An 8,699-nucleotide genomic window follows, 5' to 3' on the forward strand; every position below is an offset into this window, starting at 1 on the left:
TCTTCTTCTTCTTCTTCTTCTTCTTCTTCTTCTTCTTCTTCTTCTTCAATTAGTGGTTTTCAATAGTGAATAAAAGTGAAGGTAGTGATAAATATCAGAATTTTATGTGGCACTTTTATTTATTTATTTTTTCCATTTATTTATTTATTTATTTATTTATTTATTTATTTTATTTTTAAATATGAAATTTATTGTCAAATTGGTTTCCATACAACACCCAGTGCTCATCCCAAAGGGTGCCCTCCTCAATGCCCATCACCCACTTTCCCCTCTCCCCCACCCCCCCATCAACCCTCAGTTTGTTCTCAGTATTTAAGAGTCTCTTATGTTTTGGCTCCCTCCCTCTCTAACCTCTTTTTTTTTCTTCCCCTCCCCCATGGTCTTCTGTTAAGTTTCTCAGGATCCACATAAGAGTGAAACCATATGGTATCTGTCTTTCTCTGTATGGCTTATTTCACTTAGCATAACACTCTCCAGTTCCATCCACATTGCTACAAAAGGCCAGATTTCATTCTTTCTCATTGTATGTGGTGCTTTTAAAGATCTAGTTGTGTATATTCCTGGTTGAAGTTACTAAGTGGGTATAAATAGTACATAGCCAGATGAGTAGAAGATTAGGGTAGACATTAGTGCTACTCAATAATATTTTCAATTCCACTCCTTCCTAGCACAGGAAGTATGTTCCTTTCTGATTCTTCCTTGAAGCTACATGTAGCCTTGTGATTTTCTATGATGAATGAAAGCAAGCAAAAATGTGCAGTGTCAGCTAGACTTGGAGTACATTTGCATAAGTGAGAAACTTTTGTCATATCAAATGACTTAGACTTTGGGGATCACTTGTTTCTACTACATGATCTAGCCTGCTGTTAACTGATACCAAGATATACATTATTGTAAAAATGTATACATTGGTGGAAGTATATAATATATAAGTATATATAATAAGTAATATGTAAGTAATAAGTATCTGTACATATAGAAGCGGGTTTCAACCAGGTTTTAACTATAAAAAATATTTTCTCAGATACAAACATACAGTGAGTCCCATTGTATGAAGAGATAAATTATGCAGCCACTTTGTTAGAAGCAGAAACCGGAATGGCCCCCTTTAGCCAGTTTCCCATCCCTCTTCTCACTAGACTGTGAGGTTTTTGAGATCCTTGGGGCCCATTTGTAGAACTCCTAACTTTTGACAAAGCTCAATTTAAAAACCACAACTACAGGAAGATAGATTTTAACTTGATTAAAGGAAGTATTTTCTCTCAGTCAGACATATCTAAAGATGGAATGGGATACCAAAGTAGAGCACTCCCTTCATAGGAAGTGTTAAAGCACTGATTGATTATTATACGAGACAGGTGTGTGGTAGAAGGCGTTCTGTCATTGGCTGGCCATTTCTAGCCTCCGGGTTTTTGATTCTTAGGCTTTTTCCAGTGGATAACCTCTTCTATTATCCTTTATCTCTTTCTCTCCCTTATTTTTATTTAGTTCATCACTTGTTGGCATTATATTAAAAATGTGTCTCCCTATCAATCTATCTATACCCAGTAGTGTGCTGGAATCAGCTTCTACTAGGTGAAGAGAACCAAATGTTAAATTTTCTGGAAGTTTTGGAGACACTTGTTAAATAGACATTATTAAAAGTTAAATTATATAAACTTACAATGAAATAATATTAAAAATATTAAAAGACAAGGAAATAATATTACAAATTCATCTCTTCCTGATTACTTTGCTACATTTTTCTACTATCTATGCTCTTTAGGTTATTTACATCTTTCATATCTGTATGGTGGAAACATGCAATGATGTGCTAATGAACATCTTTCCTAGCTTTCTATTCACTGATGTCATGTTGGAAGCTTGAAATTATCCTTGGTGGGAGTATTTATACCACAGAAATCATTAAACATTACAAGTCAGACTCTTTTCTCTGGAGAGCTGCTTATTACATTTACCAGCATGCCACTGTGTGCACCTGTATCTTTCTCTGTCTCTAGAATTTAAGCTCCATCAGGATACACACATTGTTATGTTCAGTGTTGTCAGTCAGTGCTCAATAAATATTTATTTATTGAATTAATTAATGACTGACTAATGTCAGGGCCAGCAGGAATTAAGCAAGATGAGAGAAACTGGGAACCATAAGTGAAATTGCTTTCTGTTTTTGTTTTGTATTTTTTTTTTTGCTGTACCTGCGTTGGCTATTTTATATGGGCAGTACATAGGAGAAAGCATTTAATAGCATTCAGTTTGCAAACAGGAATTATTTCTCCCTGTTCTCCAAAGAGAGCTTCCCAAAGCAATCCCTGCGCCATTTACAAGCTCCTGAAGAAAATCTGACATGTTTTCTTCCCTTGATATGTTTGATGCAAGTGCTTTTGCAAGCAAGAGTGCTGAGTTATGGGGCAAAGAGATAAGATATAAGATTGTAACTCAGAAGAACATTAATCCCCAAAATTCAATTTCAGCAAACCCAAAGAAGATAAGACTGTGCAGTGAATTGTCTGTCAGTCCAGAGAAGGCTGCCCAGTTAGGTGGCCCTCAGGGAAGGCTGAGCAAGAGAAAATGAAGGCAAATCACACCTGCCATATTTTTTTTTTTTTTTTAATTTTTTTTTTTCAACGTTTATTTATTTTTGGGACAGAAAGAGACAGAGCATGAACGGGGGAGGGGCAGAGAGAGAGGGAGACACAGAATCGGAAACAGGCTCCAGGCTCCGAGCCATCAGCCCAGAGCCCGACGCGGGGCTCGAACTCCCGGACCGCGAGATCGTGACCTGGCTGAAGTCGGACGCTCAACCGACTGCGCCACCCAGGCGCCCCCACACCTGCCATCTTAAAGAGGTGTCAGTGAGAAGTTCCCCAGGGCGAAATCTATTGGTTGTCTTAATGAAGTCATATTTGGACTGCTATTGACCAGGGTTCATGAGCTAACAATTGTAGGCAGTGCCTGGGCTGCAGATATATTAGGTTGGTGTGGGAGTTTCAGAACTTGAAGTAGTTTCCAACAATATCAAGGGATTTCCACTAAAAATCTGGATTTCTGACTTCTTTTGAAAATTTCAGTATATCCAGTAACACCAGACCTGTATTGCCATAAGGCAGAAATCTTCTTGAGTTAAGTAGGGTCATATGCTCTCCAGCTCCCCACCATCCCCATCACGTCCTGATGTCTTAGACTCAGCTCAAATCTGTCAGGTTATTTGCCTCATTCTTATATTCCTTTGATATTGCTGAACATTTTCCCCATGTAAGATATGTAACACTTGACGGTTGGGTCACTAACAGGGGCTACGTTCTGTTGTTTAGTAGCCAATAATCCTTCCACTAGACAGTTAACCTTCTTGGGTCTCATTTTCCTTAGGTGTAAGGGAAGTCGTTGGGCCAGATGATCACTAAAGCTTCTTATTGCTCTCCCATTCTATGCTTACACTGGATAATCTAAATACTCCCACTGTTCTCTTCAAATTTTTGTTTTCATCTCTTTTATATTCTATCTCTATTGCTCTCTTTCTCCATTTCCATCTCCATGGCTATCCAAAAGATTATTTTTCTCTTACTGTATATTTTAAACCATGATGCCTAAAGGGTTGTCTGTGGTAGAGAGAAAGATTGTGGGCCTTGCTGGAAGCAAAGGAGCATGCTTGACCATCCTTTCTCTGTTCTCTCTTTTTATAAGAGAGACCGTTTGCTTTGTTTACAATCTTTGTGGGGCCCAAAGCAGTAAACAAACAAACAAACAAACAAACAAAAAAACCTGCTGATACTAATACCTATCATCGGGGCAGCTTAATGACAAAGATCTGCTGCTGGCTGATATATTCATCTTACAAAAGTATACAATGAACATTTTCAGCAATTGACCTCTACTATTATGATCAAATTATACTAAGAAAACATGGTGGGAAAATAAGAGGAAGTATTTTCCCTGAGTTCTGGAATCCTCATGTACCTAGATATAAATACATAAAGAATAAAACAATTAGCATTTTTCTTTGTAGACTGCATAAAAGACTCATTCACGTAAAGGACAAAGTACTTATCACATCCAAATGGGCAGCTTCTGAACAAGTGTTTCTCAAATATGGTTCCTAGGGATAAAGATGCTATCTCTGATGTGCCAGCTGTTGCAATAGCCTTGGGCCCAGACCATAAGGGAAAGCTGATGGGCAACCTTGCTGAGATATGATTTTGTTGGAAGCATCTAATGTAGTTTGTTTTTGTGCTGTCTTTTCTCCCCTTTGGAAATAAAATATCATCATAAAAATAAAATACCTTTTTTTTTCATTGCTACATGAGATATGCATAGTTAGTTGAGTATTTTTCCTCTTGATTTTTCTGTTCAAAATAGAAATGCATCTCTAGCCAGTAAAGCCTCTGTACGTAATTTGTATTTAAAGTGCCTACGAATTGACATTGTTATTTCAAAAGAGGCAAGGTATTTCACTGACATTTTTGCATTTTGTGTTCTAGATCATAAAAAGTGTGCGTAATGACAGGAGATGTTACTGACTTCTCCTGGCTGTGGAGGATCACATTCGAGATCATATAGAAATAAAAGCTATAACAGAAACATACACTTCCAAGATTTAATAAGGTGTCCCACTTAGAAATAATTTTGCTCGTACATTTTACATTTTGGTCCCACAGATTCTTTTCTTCTTCCCCTAGATTATTGCACATTATTTTCTTTTCCATTTCTTTGTTTGCAGGAACAGAGTGTGCTAGTGATTGATCTAGCAAAGAGTTTACTCTGATTGTATTTCTTTTCCTTGTTTTTCCTTGAATAAGAAAGGCAGGAAAAAATTCCCATTTTTCTTACATGTTTGGAAAAGCTCCTCTAATGTTAAATCATCTGTACTGATTGATTTTCTGTTGCTTAAAAATGACAAGGACAAGCACTGGTTTTTGTGGAACCCAAAAAAGACCTTGAAGCTAACAGATACTTTGTATAATTTCATTGTATTGGATGAAGAACTTAAAAAGGTTGCATGAGGGGCAATGATTTATTTCTGAACACTAGTTGTAACTGGAAGCTTGTGTAGTCTGCATATGTAGAATATGGGATTGTGCTCTATTCTCTAGGATTTGGAAATAACAGCTGAAGTTAAAGTCCCTACACTAAAATCTCTATACTTTTAGCCTTCAATTTCTCCAAGATTAGGTCCGAGTTCTTTTGTTGGATGCATTTTTTCCTGTGATTTATATCTAAAAAATAAACCAGTTAAGCAAAATGAAGGTAGTATATGTGTATATTATAATAAATGAAAAAAGAGATGATTATTGAAGTGAATAGAAAGCTAAACTATGAAATCCATCCATGTCCTTAAAACTCCGTGAATAAAGTCTAATAATCAGGAAAGAAAAAGAAATAAAAGATGTCAGAATTGAAAAAGAAAGAAGTAATATTGTCTCTGTTTGCAGATGACGTGACTTCATACATAGAAAGTCCTAAATATTCTACCAAAATATTGTTAGATCTAACTGACAAATTCAGTGAAGTTTCAGGATACAAAATTAGCAGTAGAGTTTCTAATAATTTTTTTAAAATGTTTATTTATTTTTGAGAGAGAGAGTGTGTGAGTGGGGGAGGAGCAGAGAGAGAGGGAGACACAGAATCCGAAGCAGGCTCCAGGCTCTGAGCTGTCAGCACAGAGCCCCATAGGGGCTCAAACTCACAAACTGTGAAATCGTGACCCTGGCCGAAGTCTGATGCTCAACTGACTGAGCCTCCCAGGCACCCCTAACAGTAGAGTTTCTATATACTAACAATGAATTATCTGAAAAACAACCCTATTTTCAATAAAAAAGAATTATTAGTTATATTATTCCCAGCAAATATGGTCAGGTTTTGGTTTAAATATACATAAATACATATTAAATATATATAAATGTATTTAATATATATACATATATATTTAATATATAAATATATACTTAATATATATACATATATATTTAATGTATAAATATATACTTAATATATATAAATATACATTTAATATATATACTTTATATATATATTAAATATATATAAATATATATTTGATATATAAATATATATTTGCAGGTAAGTATATATTTAAATACATATAAATATGTATTTATATGTATTTGAAACTATGGGAATGATGGAAAATTTGTAGTATAAGTAAGTAAATGTAAATTCCTCAAAATAAATGTAGATTAGACCAAGAATCTATATTCAATGTAGCACACTTTAAAATAATTGATTTGAAAGAATATATGTTTAGAAAGAAAGACACATAGTTATACTTTTTATTTATTTATTTATTTTTATTTTTATTTTTTTCAGGTTTTTCTTTTTTTTTTTTTTTATATATGAAATTTATTGTCATATTGGTTTCCATACAACACCCAGTGCTCATCCCAAAAGGTGCCCTCCACAATACCCATCACCCACCCTCTCCTCCCTCCCACCCCCCATCAACCCTCCGTTTGCTCTCAGTTCTCAACAGTCTCTTATACTTTGGCTCTCTCCCACTCTAACCTCTTTTTTTTTTTTTTTCCTTCTCCTCCCCCATGGGTTCCTGTTAAGTTTCTCAGGATCCACATAAGAGTGAAACCATATGGTATCTGTCTTTCTCTGTATGGCTTATTTCACTTAGCATCACACTCTCCAGTTCCATCCACGTTGCTACAAAAGGCCATATTTCATTTTTTCTCATTGCCACGTAGTATTCCATAGTGTATATAAACCACAATCTCTTTATCCATTCATCATTTGATGGACATTTAGGCTCTTTCCATAATTTGTCTATTGTTGAGAGTGCTGCTATGAACATTGGGGTACAGGTGCCCCTATGCATCAGTACTCCTGTGTCCCTTGGATAAATTCCTAGCAGTGCTATTGCTGGGTCATAGGGTAGGTCTATTTTTAATTTTCTGAGGAACCTCCACACTGCTTTCCAGAGCGGCTGCACCAATTTGCATTCCCACCAACAGTGCAAGAGGGTTCCCGTTTCTCCACATCCTCTCCAGCATCTATAGTCTCCTGATTTGTTCATTTTGGCCACTCTGACTGGCGTGAGGTGATATCTGAGTGTGGTTTTGATTTGTATTTCCCTGATAAGGAGCGACGCTGAACATCTTTTCATGTGTCTGTTGGCCATCCGGATGTCTTCTTTAGAGAAGTGTCTATTCACGTTTTCTGCCCATTTCTTCACTGGGTTATTTGCTTTTCGGGTGTGGAGTTTGGTGAGCTCTTTATAGACTTTGGATACTAGCCCTTTGTCCGATATGTCATTTGCAAAGATCTTTTCCCATTCTGTTGGTTGCCTTTTAGTTTTGTTGGTTGTTTCCTTTGCTGTGCAGAAGCTTTTTATCTTCATAAGGTCCCAGTAATTCACTTTTGCTTTTAATTCCCTTGCCTTTGGGGATGTGTCGAGTAAGAGATTGCTACGGCTGAGGTCAGAGAGGTCTTTTCCTGCTTTCTCCTCTAAGGTTTTGATGGTTTCCTGTCTCTCATTCAGGTCCTTGATCCATTTTGAGTTTATTTTTGTGAATGGTGTGAGAAAGTGGTCTAGTTTCAACCTTCTGCATGTTGCTGTCCAGTTCTCCCAGCACCATTTGTTAAAGAGACTGTCTTTTTTCCATTGGATGTTCTTTCCTGCTTTGTCAAAGATGAGTTGGCCATACGTTTGTGGGTCTAGTTCTGGGGTTTCTATTCTATTCCATTGGTCTATGGGTCTGTTTTTGTGCCAATACCATGCTGTCTTGATGATGACAGCTTTGTAGTAGAGGCTAAAGTCTGGGATTGTGATGCCTCCTGCTTTGGTCTTCTTCTTCAAAATTCCTTTGGCTATTCGGGGCCTTTTGTGGTTCCATATGAATTTTAGGATGGCTTGTTCTAGTTTCGAGAAGAATGCTGGTGCAATTTTGATTGGGATTGCATTGAATGTGTAGATAGCTTTGGGTAGTATTGACATTTTGACAATATTTATTCTTCCAATCCATGAGCAGGGAATGTCTTTCCATTTCTTTAAATCTTCTTCAATTACCTTCATAAGCTTTCTATAGTTTTCAGCATACAGATCCTTTACATCTTTGGTTAGATTTATTCCTAGGTATTTTATGCTTCTTGGTGCAATTGTGAATGGGATCAGTTTCTTTATTTGTCTTTCTGTTGCTTCATTGTTAGTGTATAAGAATGCAACTGATTTCTGTACATTGATTTTGTATCCTGCAACTTTGCTGAATTCATGTATCAGTTCTAGCAGACTTTTGGTGGAGTCTGTCGGATTTTCCATGTATAATATCATGTCATCTGCAAAAAGCGAAAGCTTGACTTCATCTTTGCCAATTTTGATGCCTTTGATTTCCTTTTGTTGTCTGATTGCTGATGCTAGAACTTCCAGCACTATGTTAAACAACAGCGGTGAGAGTGGGCATCCCTGTCGTGTTCCTGATCTCAGGGAAAAAGCTCTCAGTTTTTCCCCGTTGAGGATGATGTTAGCTGTGGGCTTTTCATAAAATGGCTTTTATGATCTTTAAGTATGTTCCTTCTATCCCGACTTTCTCAAGGGTTTTTATTAAGAAAGGGTGCTGGATTTTGTCAAAGGCCTTTTCTGCATCGATTGACAGGATCATATGGTTTTTCTCTTTTTTTTTGTTAATGTGATGTATCACGTTGATTGATTTGCGAATGTTGAACCAGCCCTGCATCCCAGGAATGAA

General features: G+C 36.6%; 1 protein-coding gene across 2 annotated transcripts in view; it reads left to right on the top strand.

Annotated features, from left to right (window-relative positions):
- The window catches only part of PDE4B (phosphodiesterase 4B), a 543,304-nt gene that overhangs the window by 37,838 nt on the left and 496,767 nt on the right, over nucleotides 1-8,699 (top strand). The gene's annotated exons all lie outside the window — the stretch shown is intronic.

This window comes from Herpailurus yagouaroundi, unplaced genomic scaffold (assembly GCF_014898765.1).
Source record: "Herpailurus yagouaroundi ecotype Mexico unplaced genomic scaffold, PumYag 77, whole genome shotgun sequence".
NCBI lineage: Eukaryota > Metazoa > Chordata > Mammalia > Carnivora > Felidae > Herpailurus > Herpailurus yagouaroundi.